Consider the following 19,435-nt stretch of genomic DNA (forward strand, 5'->3'; position numbering starts at 1 on the left):
TATGCATATATGTACAAAAGTTCTTTGGTTAATCTCTTCCCATCTCCCTGTTCCCCAACCCCCCTCAGAAATATGTTAGCCTGTTCCATGAATCCATGCTTCTGGGCCTGTTTTGTTAGACAGTTTATTATGCTCATAAGACTCCACATATAAGTGAGATCATGTGATATGTGTCTTTGTCTGACTGGCTTATTTCACTCAGCATAATATTCTTCAACCCCATCCATGCAATCACAAAGGGTAAGAAATCCTTTTTCTTTTATGGCTTCATAGTATTCCATGGTATAAATGTATCACAACTTTTTATCCACTCATCCACTGATGGGCACTTGGGCTGTTTCCAGATTTTAGTTATTGTAAATAATACTGCTATGAACATAGAGGTGCATATATTCTTTCTGATTGGTGTTTTGGGATTCTTAGGATATATTCCCAGAAGTGGGATCCCTGGTCAAATGGCAATTCCATTTTTAATTTTTTGAGGAAACTCTATACTGTTTTCCACAGTGGCTACACCAGTCTGCATTCCCACAAGCAGTGTACTAGGGTTCCCTTTTTCCTCCATCCTCATCAGCACTTGTTATTTGTTGATTTATGATGGTAGCTAGTCTGGCAGGTGTGAGGTGATACCTCATAGTAGTTTTAATTTACATCTCTCTGATGACTAGTGACTGAGCATTTTTTTCATATGTCTATTGGTCATCTGTATGTCTTCTTTGAGGAAGTGTCTATTCAGGTCTGTTGCACATTTTTAAATTGGATTGTTTGTCTTTTGTTAAGTTGTCTGAGTTCAAAGTTGGGGGGATCACAATTCTGGATATCAAATTATACTATAAAGATTTTGTAATCAAAACAGCCTAGTACTGGCACTAGAACAGGCATATAAACCAATGGAACAGAACAGAGACTGCTGAAATCAACCCATGCCAATATGATCAATTAATATTTGACAAAGGAGGCAAGTGCATATAATAAAGACAGTCTCTTCATTAAGTGGTGTTGGGGAAATTGGACAGGTACATGCAAAAAAAAAATGAAAATAGACCACCAACTTGTATTATACACAAGAATAAACTCAAATGGATAAAAGACTTAAATGTAAGACACAGAACCATAACAATCCTAGAAGAAAACATAGGCATTAAAACTGCAGACATCTCAAGTAGCAGAAATTTTGTCGATGCATCTCCTAGGGCAAAAGAAACAAAGGAAAAATAAATAAATGGGGCTACATCAAACTAAAAAGCTTCTGCACAGCAAAAGAAGCCATCCCCAAAATGCAAAGGGAACCCAGTGTAGGGGAAAAAAATATATTCACCAAGGTTTCATCTGATAAGAGGCTAATTTCCAAAGTAGAAAGCCTTTTTTATGCTAGATCTGCATCAAGGCTATAGGGTTAGTACTCCTGGCCTGACTCACATTGCTTGGTTATCTTATCTTGGAATGAAAAAAATAGTAGGACATTAAGATATTGATCTGAGATCACTCTTTATTGATTTTCTAACTTCAATTATGATGTTTCTTCTGTCTCAGATTCATACTTAAAAAATTATTCTGAAATTCATTTGATTTTTTTCTCCTGAAAATTGTTATTAAAAAGATAGCATATCTTACAATTGTTTATATTTTAAGACTGAGGAAATATTGTATGTGTTGTAGTGGTAAATTTTCAATGAGAGACTGCTGATTTCAGTTCAATTCAGCAAATATTTAGTAAGCACGTGATAAATGTCAGTCGTTGTTCTATATTGTGGTACAGTACTGAAAAGTGAAGACTCATTCAATAAAGACTTTGTATTACTTCCTCTGATTTCCACCCCAAATCCTTTCTGATTCAGTGGATTCTAGGCAGGCCCACAACAGATACATGAGAATATATAGTAATGTATTAAAATGCTTAAAAAAATTGCTATCTTCCAACTGCAGGAATAACATGCATGCTCTGTTAAAGTACTTCCATGTCAGATACTGTTCTAAGGGGGAAAAAAAAGACCTGAGAGCTTAGGATAGTCATTGTTTAGATTTCTAAACGCAGCTGAAAACTGACTTGTGCCTCTTAAAATCACAGATGAGAACTGCTATTTGGGCGGCAACCTAAGAAACATTTCAGCCCCTGTCCACCAGGGGGTGCAGCTTCCCAACACAAACATTTCCTGTGTGAAATGCAGGTTTAGATTTATAATTTTGCGGTGACTTCAGCATTTCTTCATGTTAAGAGTCAAGAACATTATTTAGATGGTACTGCAGAGATGAAGTCTTCCCTGGGCTTAGTGACTGTGGTACTCTTAGTGCTTGGTAAGTAACACACCTCTTAAAATATGGATTATTTCTTCTGTTATGTCAGCAATTTTTTTAACTTTAATTTTATTGAAGAGCTTCATGCCCAAGGTGACAGAGTTCTCTTTTATTTTTTCCTCAGGACGAACCCATGGAGACTCGGTGACCCAGACCAAAGGCCAAGTGACTCTCTCAGAAGGGGCTCCCCTGACTGTGAACTGCTCCTATGAAACTACCATGTACCCCACTCTTTTCTGGTATGTTCAGTATCCCGGAGAAGGTCCACAGCTCCTCCTGAAAGCTGCGAAGGCCAATGAGAAGGGAAGCAACAAAGGATTTGTAGCCACATACCAAAAACAACCGAATGCCTTCCACTTGGAGAAAGCCTCAGTCCACCAGACAGATTCTGCCATGTACTACTGTGTGCTGAGTGACACAGTGACAGAAACTGCAGGGGGAGCTGAGCACAAACTCTGAGCAAGGAGCCTGGCTGCTGAGTGTCTGTGATGGTTTGATCCACTACGGTGCATTTTCTTATAAAATATCAAGTACAAAGTACATTTAATAAAAATTTCCAATATTTTATGCACATTCATAGAGTTGTTAGGATAATTAGACTTTCATATGTACAGGGATATCTAAGACAAAGGAAATTTAGGAAACAGTGCACTACAACCTGGAAATAAAAATAATAAATTATTTAAATATTTAATATATATTATACGTATTGGTTTGGCTTTACATTTCTTTTTATGATACAGTTAATATAATAGGATATTAAAAATGGCCCTCCTAATAAATAAATGTGAGGTTTATAAGCAAGACTCTTAAAACCTGCCTTGATTCAACTTTTTACTAAGTCCTTGAGCACAAAATTATTACCCATAGTTTTTTTAATGTTTTTTATTGATTTCAGAGAGGAATGGAGGAGAGAGAGTTAGAAACCTCAATGATGAGAAACATCGATCAGCTGTCTCCTGCACACCCCCTACTGGGGATCAAGCCCACAACCCAGGCATATGCCCTTGACTGGAATAGAACCTAGGACCTTTCAGTCCGCAGGCCCACACTCTATCCACTGAGCCGAACCGGCTAGGGCAACACACAGTTTTGATGATGAGCGTTTCCCATCTTCTTTTAACGTGTCTTTAGAGGTTGTAGAAATGAACTTTTAGAAATAGTTCATAAAAAATTCTGAATTGTAAAAGAATGAAGCTTGAGGGACAATGGATAAAAATGTACAAGTTGTTATTAACAGTTGGCTTCCTTATGCTCTGCTATATAAGGTATGGTATTATCCTAATTTTAGTTTCATCCCTTTCTATAAATCTTAGTTTCTCCTTAATGCTTCATCTCTGACAGTTTTCCTTCCTATCTGAATATTAATTTTTGAACCTCTGTCTTTTTTCTTAGATCTTACCTTGTGGGAGTTAACTTAATTCCCTAACTTGGTGTTCTCTTGGAGCCCCCTTAGACTGTCCCTTCAGCAGCATTGACCTTCCTTTGGGATATCTCTTTGGTGGGTGTGGTGGATTTAGTGGGTGGGGCTTCAGTCTTTGTGCTCAGGGCAGCAGGAAGAATCCCATCCTATGTGCTCAACTTTCTTGGTTGTTTTCTTTTAGGATTTTCTCTTAAGTGATATGTAGCAAGATTTAAAAAATCTGATTCAATCAAATAATTGCTTTTTATATATGTATTGATTACTGATATGTTTGGACTTATTTCTAAAATTTTGGTTTTGCTCCACATGCTCTTGGTGTTTTCTTTTTATCTGTCTTCTGTTGCATTGAAAAAAAATTTTTTCTCTCTGCTGCTTTGAAAAATGTGACATGTTTTCTCTCCAGTACCCTTAAATTATTTGTGTGTGTGTGTGTGTGTGTGTGTGTGTGTGATTGTATAATACTAGAGGCCCATTGCACCAAATTCGTGCACAGAGGAATGTGTCCCTCAGCCCAGCCTGCACCCTCTCTAATCTGGGACACCTCGAGGGATGTCTGACTGCCCGTTTGGGCCCGATTCCAGCAGGATCAGGCCTAAATGGGCAGTCAGACATCCCTCTCACAATCCAGGATTGCTGGCTCCAAACTGCTCACCTGCATGCCTTCCTGATTGCCCCTAACTGCTTCTGCCTGCCAGCCTGATCACCCCCTAACCACTTCCCTGCCAGCCTGATTGATGTCTTAACTGCTCCCCTGTCAGACTGATTGTCCCTAACTGCCCTCCCCATAGGCCTGGTCACCCCTAACTGCCCTCCCCTGCAGGCCTGGTCCCCCCAAACTGCTCTCCACTGCAGGCCTGGGTCCCCCTCAACTGCCCTTCCCTGCAGGCCTGGTCACCCCCAACTTCCCTCCCTTGCAGACCTGGTCTCTCCCAACTGTCCTCCCTTGCTGGCCATCCTGTGGTGGCCTTCTTGTGTCCACATGGGGGCAGCCATCTTGTGTGTTGGAGTGACGATCAATTTGCATATTACTCTTTTATTAGATAGGATTTCCCCCTGTATATCTCACTCCTTGTCCTTCAGAAGACTTTTTCTCTTACTGATTTACTATCTTTAGAATGACCTCAGTGGCTGGTTGAATAAATGACATACTAGCAGCATTTTAGGATAATAATTTCAGATAAAGTTTATCAAATCAGCTCATAAATTATAGTTCCAAGCAAATTAAGAAGAATAAAATAGAAAAACATCCAGCATGATAATCAGTACAGTATTCACTCCATTCTCCATCAGAGCCTTTGTCCCTGATCTTTGCTTTGCCTGGAGTGATTTTCACCTACTATCCTCATAGCTTGTTCCTTCACTCTTCCTAGTCGTTGCTCCTAGAGAAACATGAGTGCATGTGAATGAAGACCAATGTTCAAAAAGGTTTGTTGTAGTGTTGTATTTTATAGATAAAAACAACAACATATTAACTGTTTGTTCATAGGAGAAGGACTATATAGACAGTAGTATATCCATAGTGTGGGATATAATTCAGCAGAAGGATCTATGTGTGTTAACATAAGACTTAAATTTGTTATTGAGTTTATAAAACAAGTAACAGGAAGGTATGCACTATGTGTCTATTTGTATTACAATAAAGTATAAATGAAATACTATACTATATAGTTTCCATTGATTTAAACCTATAGTACAAAACCCCCAAACCATCTACTGCAAATTGACCAGGATGAAGAAAGAATTGGAGGAATAAGTAATGGAAGAGTGCAAATTTGGAGCAGTAGTCAAAGGGGATTTTAGTCTATAAGCAATGTTTTATTACTTTTAATAACTCCTATATTCATGAATTCCTCCTATTGTTAAAATTAATAGTCATTGTCATTATAAAAATTTATTTATATTCTTTATTTTTCTCACCAATAAAGGAGAAAAGAAGAAAATGACATCTTCTTCAGATTTTGTTCAACCACCCCAAGTATAAGCAGTTTTCTTCCTCTGGGATCATTTAAGTTTTAGTTTTCAGTCCTCTTAGGCTCCTGCTCTGACTGTATTATAGTTATGTATATTTTTGTCTTCCCCAGTAGCCTGTAAATTAGTATGTCTCTTTAGTGTATTCTTAAGATTTAGTGAATTACCTCATTTACACTAAAGCTTCAATAAATATTTATCGATTTACTGCAATCAAAGGTAAATAAATCAAGTAAATAGCACAAGATGAGATTTATCAAATTATTTTAAGATAATTATTTTCATGAAATGACACTTTAAAAGTAGAATTTGGTTCCTTTTTATTCTATTTATTGAGGTAACATTGGTTAATAAGACCATGCAGGTGAATTTGGTTCATTTTTAATCTCCATTCAGCCTTGGCAGTCACTTTGTTTTCTAACAATCTTCATTTAGTTCATCAGTAAACAGAGGGATGGAGACTGGGGTTGTGTGACTGCTGAGTTAGCTGTTCTAAAGTCCTCTTTATTCATGGTTTTGGCCCACTAGGGGGCAATGTAGGCTCAACAAAAAGATGACTTTCTTATGGTTCTGAGGGTTGAGCAGTTAAGTAAGGAAAGCAATAGCATGTGAACAAGTCAGTGTAGACAGCAGAAATGAGGAGATAGTTAACAGTGTTTGTGTAGAGTTCACCTCAGGTTTTTGGCTCTGCCATGCTAGGTAAACTTCAGAAAGTTGGAGTTAATACTCAAAAATCTACTGTGAGAATGATTTTCTGAGCAGAGGGACAGGAGTAAGTCTATTAATGGTCATTATGAGCATGGAAGCTCAATAGTAAACATCATCATAGCATGTTTCAGTTTTTTAATTGTTATGACTAAAATTCCAAAATCTACTGACCCATAAATTATTCCCATACTCCAAATAACCTACCTTTTCATTTATCTCTGTGAAAGTAGAAGGAATAAAAATAAAGGGAAAAGAAGAAAACAGAAGGAAAATAAGGAACAAAAATAGAAGAAAAGAGAGAGGACACTATTTAATTTGACCAGCAAAATGTGGTTGGATCAGAATCAGCTATGTGTGTCAGCAGGGTGCCCAAGAGTTGGACAGGAGAAGGGGAGACGTGGAAATTAAGTCAAAGTGGAAATTATATACAAATTCTATTTTTCATCAAGAAGATTTTGTTGGAGTTATTTTCTCTGCAGATGGTGACTGTATGTCCTGGCTTCTAGAACTCTCCTGATTTCAAGAAAATCATTTACTTCTGCAATACACAATACATACTATCCTATCGTTTTCCTTTATCAGATTTTTCATGTAACTGAATTCACAAAGTTCTCTGTCAAACTATGCAATTTAGGAACTGGATCATTCTTCCTAAGATTCTTCAAGTTTCTACAGAACCCATTGAAACACTGATAATCTAGGAACACCATCCACCCTTCCTCATGCACTATGCCACAAACTTCTCTTACATAACGTGTTTTAAGAAACAATCACCAGCTTATACCTTCATCTATTGGAAGTATTGACTGCTACAGTCCTGCACTGTTTGTATTCACAGTTTTGGAGACAAGACTGTCCGTTATTTCTGGGCCAATGTGGGTGGAGTTTGCTGTTAAGATGAATGACAGAGCTGAGATGTGATTGGTCCTCAGTGAGTTTGGTGAAACATACTGCGTGTAGGAACAAAATTTGCCTTGGTTCAGGACTCTACTCCCTCCAGAGCAGGGACAAAGGCACCACAGCACCTTGGCAAGAAGTCATGGAGAGACACCTGGGGGTTCTGCTGGGGCTTCTGTGGGCTCAGGTTTGCTGTGAGTTCGGGTGTCCCAGATGGGGAGCTGGGGAGTGTTCCATAGCCGTCGGGGGCATGGGGGGTGGAGGTGGGGTGAAGAGGAGGGCGGAGGGGGAGCTGACACAGAGCTCCTACTTTGGTGTTTCTTGGAATACTGTACAGGTTTGAAAACTACATCAGTTACCCCCAGTGACCTATATGTGTTTGTTTTTCTCTTTCCAAGCAGGGGTGAGAGGGATGAAGGTGGAGCAGAGTCCTTCAGCCCTGAGCCTCCAGGAGGGAACCAGTTCTACTCTGAGGTGCACTTTTTCTACCACAGTGTTCAGTTTGCAGTGGTTCCGACAGAATCCCAGGGGCGGCCTCATCAGTCTCTTTTATTTAACTTCAGGGACGATGCACAATGGAAGGTTAAGCTGCACACTGAATTCTAAGGAACTGTACAGTACCCTGAACATCACAGCCTCCCAATTGGAGGACTCAGCCATCTACCTCTGTGCAGTTAGACCACGGTGCTGCCAGGTGATCTGCAGCCTGTACCCAAACTGCAGCTGGGCCTGCAGCCCCACCCCTTCCATGGCAGGCATGTTGCCCCACTTTAGGCTTTGCACATCTTTGGGTTTTCAAATTTATGTTCCAGCATTTTTCCCCCTAAAATTAGATTCTTTGGTACTATCATTTCATTTGATTTTCTGCCCTTTTTCTCCCCAGAAATATCTTTCTAGTTAAAAAGCTTTAATGTGCAACAATGAAAACAATTGATAAAGGTACCAACATCCAATGTCCTCCTAAAATAGATCCCCTTGCAGGTAATACATATATAACACAAAAATTACTCTGCTGGAAAAGGCTTGGAAAAATATAACGTCATCAAGAGGTAGAAAGAAATGACTCATTTTTAGTTTAGATGACAGATTTTTCTTTCAAGGAAAAAGAAAGGAGCCTATGTAATAGTTTTTAAGGTTTGTATTAGGCTTATCAACTCTTGAAAATAACAAATATAAGAAAAATAATTTGTTTGAAGATCAGGAACTCAATTTAGATGATCACATATATTATCTATTTCAGTACTGATAACACCCTGAAAATATGTACTCTTTGTCCTTTCATGCCTGAATAAAGTGAGGCTTGTAGAGCACAAATGAATTGTATGAGCTCACAATATTCCTAAATTAGTGAAGTTTGGGTGACATGAGAACTTATATGCTGAGCTACCTGGTATGGAACACTGTTTTGCATCACCTAATTAAAAGGATTTCTATTGATACATTTGTACAACATGTTTATATACATCACTAATAAAAAATATCCATTTAGGTAATTTCTATTTTTAAAAATTAAATTTACTGGGGTGACATTGATTAATACAATTATAAAAGTTTTAGGTGTACAATTCTATTATACATTGTCTGTATATTGTATTGCATGTTCACCACCCAGACTCTAGTCTCCTTCTGTCACCATATATTTGACCCCCTTTACCCTGTTCATCTTCCCCCAACTCCTTCCCTTCTGGTAACCACCATTCTGTTGTGTGTGTCTATAAGATTGTTTATTTGTTTTGTTTGTTCTTTTGTTGCTTCTTGTTTAATGTTCCACATATAAATGAAGTCATATGTTTTTTTTCCTTTTCCATTTGACATTTTCACTAAACACAACACTCTAAACATCATTCATGTTATTGCAAAAAGCAATATTTTATGCTTTTTATGGCTGAGTAGTATTCCATTTTATCTATGTACCACGACTTCTTTATCCAATCATCTGTTGAAGGACATTTAGGTTGTTTACATGTCTTGTGAGTAATGCTGAAATGAATATAGGGGTACAGTACCATATGATTTCATTCATTAGATTTCACCATGTGGAATCTAATGAACAAAATGAACTAACAAGCAAAATAGAGACAGAATCATTGAGAGAGACTATACTGAAAGCTGTGGGTGGGAATTGGCGGGCTGGATTGGGGTGGAGAAATTGAGTAAAAAAGAAAAAAGAGAAAAAAAAACCTCATGGACATGAACAACAGTGTAGTGATTATGGGGGATGGGAAGTAGGAAAAGATGGAGGATGGTATGGGTGGGATAAATGGTGATGAACAGAGACTTGGGGTGGTGAATACACAATACAGAGTACAGATGATGAGTGGTGGAATTGTGTACCTGAAACTTGTATAATTTTGTTAGCCGGTGTCACCCCAGTATATTCAAATAAAGGAAAAGTAGCTCCTACTGAGGAAGGCTATAAAAATTACATTAAAAAATTTTAGAGCTTCAAGAACGCTTAAATATCTGCTGGCCCAATCTTATTTTACAAAGACAGAGACAAAATCTAAGATGCAAATATGAAACAAGTAGTAAATGAGTTGGGAGTAGAAAGAAATTAGATTATCTCACTTCCTCTTTAGCATTCTTTATTCTTCTTCCGTCTTGCAGGACCATTTTTCTGAGCAAAGAGAAGCTGTGTAATGCAAGCCCAGCTACTTAGATCTCTGCAGTCTGGGTGTGGGAAAACATGGTCAATGATTTGAAAATTGGAATAGAGATTTCCAATTTGTATAGCTGTTTGATAACTTGGGCAGGAAAGGATACTAAGGCTGAGCTTCTGTTACTGTATCAGTAACCAGTCCATCGCTTACTGGCTTCTGTAAGAGGAAGCCAAAGGTGATGGTGTCATCTTCAACACACATGTATTTCTAAGAACTTTCCTGGAAGTAGCAAATATATTCATTATCCCAAGTGGACATTCCCTGAAGGCAGGATATGAGTATAACAAGAATAAATCACATATTGTCAGTAAAAACAATAATTGGAGTTGGAAATCTCATGCAGCTTGAAGTCCATGGAGATGCTAGATAAAAGCTTTCCAGGTCAACACATCAACAATAAGTAAAACAATATCCTATGAATTAATCATGAAATTGTGAATATTGCCCAAAGGATGGCTGTATCTGTGTTATGGTTAATATGGTTTTCATATGAATGGTCACTTTTGCACCATTTCATTTAGTTCTGTATGGCATACCTCAAAAGGGCAAATATTGACCTAAGTATCTGTCTCTAAAAAGAAGAAAATATGCCCAAAGAAGGGCTGAGAAATCATATTGTAGGGCCATGAGTGAGAGAATGGAAGATCTTCAGAACCAGGAAGTTTTATCTACATAAAAACATACATTATGTATATTCACTTATATTTGTACTAGAGGCCCAGTACACGGAATTCATGCACGGGTAGGGTCCCTAGGCGAGGTGATCTGTGGGGTGACCGACAGGGTGATCAGAGACCCCGCTCACACCTGCCTTGGTCTGGCTCTGCCCGCTAGCTGGCCCTGCCCCCTACCACCGGTCACTGTCTGTGGGGCGACTGGCAGGGCGATCAGGGCCCCTGCTTGCACCCATCTTGGCCTGGTGCCGCCCGCTCACCTGCTCCACCATCCTGCCATGGTCCTGCTCTTGTCAGTGCCCATTGGGGCCAGCATTGCCTCTACTGCAGCTCACTGCCAGTGCCATGTCACTGATGCCCACCATGTTCCACGCTGCCCCCTGCTGGTCAGCGCACATCTAACTCCTGGACAGTCAATCTCCTGCCTGTGGGGACAATTTGCATATTAGCCTTTTATTACATGGGATATTGATCTTATATTCTTACCACAGCTGTCTTTATAAATCTTTAAAGGTTTGAGATTTGGAAGAAAGATCCGATTTATTTGTAATTGCAGAGGAACAGAGTTAAAATCACAGGAAAGGAGCTCCACTTCTGGAAATGAGGTAGTCTTGGTTTTCCAGGGACCATTCTCATGACCAGTTCTTTCGGTTAAGTTTCTGTTTGTCCCTTAGTAGACACAGGCGTCATTAACTTTCCACTAGATTTATTCTCACTGAAGTAATTCATAAAATTTCAAGAAAATACAGTGGACAAGAAGGGGTTTGGGCAGAGAAAGATAATTCTGGAAATTCACAGGACTGAGTGACGTTTTCAACGTCTTGAGGAAAGAACATTGTAGTGGAGTTTGGAAATAAAGTGATAGGTTATGGAATTTGAGCCAGCAATGGCCAGGGGAGTAGGAGTATATGCGAGAGGAGTGGGCCTATACTTTAGAAGAAATTCCATTTAAGATATGAGTCAGTAATTGCATTTTAGGGTATACCACCCATTTTGATAGGAGAAAATGAAGCCACTTCAAGAATAAACATACATGTGTTTATATTTTCTGAATCTGCATCCTGATGTTTTCTCAGATGCCATATTCTTTCAATATTTTGAAGAATATAAAACATAGCATTGGAAAAGATTTCTTAAAGCATGTCAGATTTCTCATTGCAAATCAACCCAATCTATGGGTCAAATTGTTTCCTATGGTTGAAATATAATAACCCATGGAAGATATCCCCCTGCTCCCTTATCATCTAGATTAAATGTTTTACTTTTAATCACGGGGTCATTATTGATGGAAGATGCCTCATTTTGACTGTTGCTACTGTCAGTTCTCTGGGAATAGCAAAGAGGCAAGACCAGCTTAGAGGAGCAGCGTGAACAAGTAGGCACTTGAAATATCGAGTGATCTCCTCCCTTGTACTCTGCTGTTTGACTTACATGTTCTTTTTTTAAAAGAGTTTTTCTTCATAACAGAAAATGGTGATGACAGATTTAGCTAAAAAGGAATGTTTTATATTTTCTTTGTTGAAGAGAGTGCTTCCCTGATTTCAAACATGTAAACCCAGGCCATTGTTGAACAATTACCAGCAGCATCTGCCTCCATACAACATATTAACAATGACTCAGTATTGTGCAGGGATAGCAATCTTGATCTCTACATTCTTACTTAATCTCTGGTCTAAAAGCTAGTTTTTTTCACTTATTGCTGACTTTGCATGTCTGAGTCTCTCATAGGAAACAGGATAAGAACATTTAACAGCCAGTTCAGTAGTTGTGAATGTAACCACAAGATGGCAGTGCACCTCTGCTGCTGCAGGACATGTGGAGGGTGCATTTTAGTGGATTCTGAATGATAGGCTTTGGCAGAAGCACAGTCTTTTTCTTATTGGCTGGTAGAATGTGAGAAGCCCCTCTGACTGTCAGAGGAAAGGAGGGATAACTTGACAACAGCAGTAGCTCCCCTGGCTGTGATCGCAGGTCCACAATTGACCCTGAGTGGGAAGAATGATGAAGACGTCCATTGGAGCTTTGTTCATGTTCCTGTGGCTGCAGCTGGACTGTGAGTTGAGGGTTTATGGGAAACAGATTATATTAGTGCATATTCTTTAGAAGCCAACACTGGCTTTATTCAAGCTTTCTTAGTTATTGTGGGAAAAGAAAATTCTGAAGCATAATGATCTGGTTACTCTTTCTCTGATTCTTTCTTTCTGCATAGGGGTCAGCCATGGAGAGAAAGTGGATCAGCATACTTCCACCCTGAGTGTCCAGGAGGGAAACACTGCTGTTATCACCTGTTCTTATTCAGACAGTGGCTCAAACTACTTTCCTTGGTATAAACAAGAACTTGGAAAAGGTCCCCAGTTCATTATAGACATTCGTTCAAATAAGGACAAAATCGCAGCTGAAAGACTCACTGTTTTCTTGAATAAGACGGTCAAACATCTCTCCCTGCACATCGCAGACACCCAACCTGGAGACTCAGCCTTCTACTTCTGTGCAGCGAGTACACATTGCTTCCCAGGCACCTGCATCCTGTACACAAACGTGCGAGTGGGACAGCCCCACAGACCTTCAAGCATAGCATTTGTGAAATTGTGTGCATGTGGAAAATGTCTGCAAGTTGTAATGTTAAAAACTTATAATAAGAAGGTTAGTTTCAAGATGGCCTAGGAAGTGTTAGAACATTTTGTTCTATGACTGTTTCATAATGTTGAAATTGAGGCTTTAAAGTGACTTTACATTTTCTATTTAGATATCTCTCCTAATAAACTCCTTAGTCTCAATATTATAATACTTAATAAAGATAATACTGTGTTTTGAAAATAGCATTTATTTTTCTGATTTTAAGTCATTATACAGTGGGGCAAAACGTACGTTTACAGTCGTGAGTACACTAAAGAGTTTATCTTTTTATTATAATTTACTAATTATGGTATTATTTATTTGTATTACAATTGTAAACCTACTTTTGCCCCACCCTGTATTTCAAATATAGAAAATATATAAATACAAAATATAAAATTAATAATTCCGTATTTAGATAATGTTGCTAATATTTGGATTATTCTACAAATTTTCATTGTTATTAGATTTATGATTTTTTTCACTTCTTATATCCTGAGTTAAGCATTACCTGTTTCATCAAGTCTTTTCAAACATCTGCTCTTAAATAGGTCTGTGCGTGATTGTAATAAATTTAATTTTCTACATTAATTTTCTCCTATAATTGTGGCCAATTGCGACAGTCCTTTCCATGTGCTCTGACCACTTTTTTGTTAAGAAAATGTGACTTGGTTTTCTTTTAGAGCCCAGAGATTCTATGTTTCATTTGTGTTTTTGAGGAAATTTGGACCAGATGTGATTTTCGAATGTGAGCTTCAGATTAAACTCATAAATCTATTCTCTTTTACCAAATTCTATATATATCTGTTCACATTTACTTTCTCATAGATTTAAAAGACAGACTTGTGTTTTATTCACTGTTATAGCTCTAATATCTGGAACAACTTTTTCACAAAACTGATTATTAGTAGGTGCTTGTTAAGGAAAGGTGAATTCTATTGATTCATAATTTTCACTTAAGCTTTGTGATAGAATTAAATTTGTAAATTGATTGGTGAATAACAAATCTTTTTATTGTGTATATTAGATTATCCATTGTTTAAGAACATACTGTTTCTTTCCACTGATATGTTTGTCATACTAGATAAAGCTTCATTATTTTAAGATAGTTAAATTTATTCACAGGCTTGTAATATTCCCCCATTTTTATTGAAATCTTACTTTCTGAAGTTTATGGGAATTTTATTTGTATGTATTGATCAGTCACATTACTATTATTAGTGGATTGGACAAATGCATTGGGCTAATTTAGAGACAGTTTGTTACAAATCTTCCTGCCTCATCTTCATGTTTTGACTGAATGAAAATTACTAACCGAAACCTTCTTTTTTAAAAAAATTTTTTTCTAGTGTTATAAATAAATCAATGGAAAGAAAGATATTGCATATATAATCAATTCCCCCACCCCTAGTCAAGTGTAGGCTATTTTTGAGATCTCTTATATTATTCCTAAGGATGGATATAACTAGCTATAGCTATGGTGAGATGATCCCTCTGACTAAGTTTTGTTTTGTTTTAGCTGTTTTGTTCTTATAAGGAAAGTCATCAGATTAAATTAGGTTTACAACATGTGAACAAACAAGGCCAGTATTGTTGCCCAGCACCTCAGTGGTTGGGTTTTATTATTTCCCTCACTATAACCACTAGCTCCAGTCCAGTAAAAGCAAGGTTTTTTCTTGATTGCTACATTCTCTCTGAGACTGATTGAGGAACAGAGATGTATGGTTTCTATATTACTGGATTATTATTCTTAAACCAAGTTAGAAGAGAAAGAGAGAGGGTGAAATTAGTATGGAATAACTACTTTATCACACTTATGTGAAAATTTATTTGAAGCAGGGGTGGGGAAACAATTTTCTGCGAAGGGCCATTTGGATATTTATAACATCATTCATTTAATATAATTTACTTAATATAAATTTATTAGCTATGAAAAAAGCTCCTAGATTTATTGAACTTCAAGTCCTGCCTGTGGTTCTTCAGGCAGGGCCAGACCAAATGATTTCCCCGGCCTTATACAGCCTGAGGGCTGGATGTTACCCACCCCTGATTTAAAGGAAGAAAAAGAAATGCTAGCCAGAAGTGCAGAGTCAGTACCTACTTAGACTAGTTGGTATATTTTTTTCTACCATCTCTGGTCAATTTACTACAAACTTGTCTCTCTATTGATCCTGCAAAGCCAAACTGGGTGCTGAAAACATCCCTTTTGCTTGCTTTCCCTAGGACAGTGTTGATTGCTCAAATTCGTGTGATTTCATCTAGTCCTATAGCGTGGAGCCCATTCTGTGTATGCTCACTAGCCATTTGCAAAAAATCATTTTAAAAAAATGTATTAAGTTTATTGGAGTGACATTGATTGATAAAATTATATAGGTTTCAAGTGTGCAACTCTATATCATCTGTATATTGCATCATGTGTTCACCATTCTAAGTCAAGTCTGTATCTTTCTCTTTTTTTGTACTTTTATTTTAATTTTATTTTTTTATTTTTTGTTTCTTCTTTTTTAAAATAAATCTTTATTGTTCAGATTATTACAGATGTTCCTCTTTTTCCCCCATAGCTCCCCTCCATCTGATTCCCCCCACCCCACCCCTTGCCCTTACCCCCTGCCACTGTCCTCATCCATAGGTGTAAGATTTTTGTCCAGTCTCTTCCTGCACCCTTCATGCCGAGAATTTTCACCCCCAAGAATTGTCAGTCCACTCCCTTTCTATGCCCCTGATTCTATTATATTCACCAGTTTATTCTGTTCATCAGATTTTTTATTCACTTGATTTTCAGATTCACTTGTTGATAGATATGTATTTGTTGTCACTTTGTTGTTCATAATTTTTATCTTTACCTTTTTCTTCTTCTTACTCTTCTTAAAGAATACCCTTTAGCATTTCATATAATTCTGGTTTGGCAGTGATGAACTCCTTTAGCTTTTTCTTGTCTGTGAAACTCTTTATCTGAACTTCAATTCTAAATGATAGCTTTGCTGGGTAGAGTAATCTTGGTTGTAGGTTCTTGCTATTCATCACTTCAAATATTTCTTGCCACTCCCTTCTGGCCTGCATAGTTTCTGTTGAGAAATCAGCTGACAGTCGTATGGGTACTCCCTTGTAGGTAACTAAATGTTTTTCTCTTGCTGCTCTTAATATTCTCTCTTTGTCTTTTGCCCTTAGCATTTTAATTATGATGTGTCTTGGTGTGGTCCTCTTTGGATTCCTTTTGTCTGGGCTTCCTGGGCTAGTAAGTCTATTTCTTTCACCAGGTAGGGAAAGTTTTCTGTCATTATTTTTTTTAATATGTTTTCAATATTTTGCTCTCTCTCTTCTTCTGGCACCCCTATAATTCTGATGTTGGTATGCTTGAAGTTGTCCCAGAGGCTCCTTACACTATCTTCATATTTTTGGATTCTTATTTCTTTTTGTTTTTCTGGTTGGGTGTTTTTTGCTTCTTCATATTTCAAATCTTTGGTTTGATTCTTGAGGTCCTCTAGTCTGCTGTTGGATTTCTGTATATTATTCTTTATTTCAGACAGCGTATGCTTAATTTTTGACTGGTCCTTTTCCATTTTTTTTTTTTTTTTTTTTTTTTTTTGGCATTCTCATTAAGATCCTTGAAGGTCTCACTAAGTTCCTCAGAGGTCTCACTAAGTTTCTCGGCAGTTTCTAGAAGATTCTTGAGTAACCTTATAACTGTGGTTTTGAACTCTATATCCAGTAGTCTGCTTTCCTCCATTTCTTTTATTCGTGACATGTTTCTTTGTCTCCGCATTTTGGCTGCTTCCCTGTGTTGATGGAGTGGCTTTGTGTGGTAGGTGACCTTTAGGGCCCAGTGGCTCAGCTTCCCCAATCACCTGAGGTGGACACTCTTGGTGCACCCCTTTGTGGGCTGGGTGCATAGTCTTGTTGTAGTTAAGACTTGATTGCTGTTGGTACAATGGGAGGAATTGACATTCAGGCCAATTAGCTGTGAGGATCAGCTGTGTCTATAATGGAAGAACTGCTGTGCTGGAGACACCCTTATGGAGCAGGACTTGCTTCAGTGGGGCTTTGGTGCTCACTGAGTCTGCCTCTTGAGTGTGTCACTTATGTATGTGAGGAGTTGAAATCTGGTGTTGTCTAACACTGACCACTAGGTACACTGGCTCCTGGATCTTCAAGGAGGTGCAAGTCAGCTATTGTCTGAGGCCACCCAGCAGGAGCTACAGCAAGATCTGCAGATTTCTCCTCTTTGTTTGGTGTTTGGAAGTTTTGGAGCTCTCTGACCCAGCTGCAATTTGTTAGGTTAAGCTGCGAAAGGGCAGGCCATTCATATGCAAAAGCCGCTGCGCATAGCTTGGGTGGGTTTGTAAATTGGGTGGGGCAGGGTCTCAGGGAATCACCAGAGCATAGCAAACAGCGATGGCTGCCAGTCAGCTGTCTGTGTCTCCGCGTTTCCATGTCCCCGCGTCCCACGCTCCAGTGCAGTAAACAATGATTCCTGCCCACACCTTTGCGAGAAAGCCACCTTCACTTTCCGACCCAATGCCAGACAGTCCAGCTTCTCCCCATAGGAGTCTGGGTCCCCAGAATCTCACCGGAAACTGGAGTTAAGAGCAGTCAGGAGCTTGTATCTCCCTTACAATTGTAAAAAACAGCGCACCAAGTTGCCATCCCGATTCACATGCCTCTGTACCTCTGCTTTTCCGTGCCTCTGAACCTCCTACCCGGTCTCAATGCACTTTTTTCTTTCCTTCTAGTTGTAGAACTTCTACTCAGCCAGCTTTCCCATGGTTCTGGGTGATAGTCGTTTTGTCTTTCAGTTGTAGTTCTGGTGTGGTTGTGAGAGGCAGCACGTACAGGTGTTTACCTTATGCTGCCATCTTGGTTTTCAAGTCTGTTTCAAACACCATATATTTGAACCCCATTACCCTCTTCTATTTCCCTACCACCCCCCATTTTTCATTCCTCCTGGTAAATGCAATACTGTTGTCTGTGTCTATGAGTTTTTGTTGTTGTGGTTTTTGTCTTTTTGTTTTAGTTTTATATCCCATAGTTTTATATCTCATACTAGAGGCCCAGCTCATGAAATTCATGCACGGGGGGTGGGGGGTGTCCCTCAGCCCAGCCTGCACCCTCTCCAATCTGGGACCCCTTGAGGGATGTCCGACTGCCCGTTTAGGGGGATCGGGCCTAAATGGGCAGTTGGACATCCCTCTCACAATCCAGGACTGCTGGCTCCCAACTGCTTTCCTGCTTGCCTTCCTGATTGCCCCTAACCGCTCCTGCCTGCCAGCCTGATCACCCCCTAACCACTCCCCTGCCAGCCTGATTGATGCCTAACTGCTCCCCTGCAAGCCTGTTTGCCCCTAACTGCCTTCCCCTGCAGGCCTGGTCATCCCTAACTGCCCTCTCCTGCAGGCCTAGTACCCACCAACTGCCCTTCCCTACAGACCCAGTCACCCCCAACTTCCCTCTTCTGCCAGCTGGGTCACCCCTAACTTCCCTCCCCTGCAGGTTTGATCACCCCCAACTGCCCTCCCTTGCAGGCCTGGTCCCTCCCAACTGCCCTCCCCTGCTGGCCTGATTGCCCACAACTGTCCTCCCTTGCTGGCCATCTTGTGGCAGCCATCTTGTGTCCACATGGGGGCAGGATCTTTGACCACATGGGGGCAGCCATCTTGTGTGTTGGAGTGATGGTCAATCTGTATATTACTCTTTTATTAGATAGGATAGAGGCCTGGTGCACGGGTGGGGGCCATCTGGTTTGCCCTGAAGGGTGTCCCAGATCAGGGTGGGGGTTCCCTTGGGGTGTGGGGTGGCCTGGGCGAGGGGCCTGTGGTGGTTTGCAGGCTGGCCATGCCCCCTGGCGACCCAAGCAGAGGCCCTGGGATCTGGGATTTATTTATCTTCTACAATTGAAACTTTGTAGCCTGGAGTGGAGCCAAGCCTTCTGCTCGCTCTGTGGCAGCAGCCATTTCTTTTGGGATTTATTTACCTTCTATAATTGAAACTTTGTAGCCTTAAGCGGAGTCCTGGGCCAGCCAGGGTGTGCAGAAAGCTTGGCTTCCTCCATCGCTGGTGAAACCCAAGCTTCCCTCCTGCTCTCTCCATGGCCTCAGCAATCTTGGTTGGGTTAATTTGCATACTCACTCCTGTTTGGCTGGTGGGTGTGGCTGGTGGGCGTGGCTTGTGGGTGTAGCAGAGTGATGGTTAATTTGCAT

At 39.6% G+C, this 19,435-nt stretch overlaps 1 gene segment (V, D, J or C); it reads left to right on the forward strand.

Moving 5' to 3' along the window:
• Positions 1-2,249: 2,249 nt before the first annotated feature.
• LOC308237898 (T cell receptor alpha variable 9-2-like) lies at positions 2,250-2,754 on the forward strand. The segment is given in 2 exons: positions 2,250-2,295; positions 2,420-2,754.
• The last annotated feature ends 16,681 nt before the right edge of the window (positions 2,755-19,435 follow it).

The sequence above is a fragment of the Plecotus auritus genome (assembly GCF_963455305.1).
Source record: "Plecotus auritus genome assembly, chromosome: 1".
NCBI lineage: Eukaryota > Metazoa > Chordata > Mammalia > Chiroptera > Vespertilionidae > Plecotus > Plecotus auritus.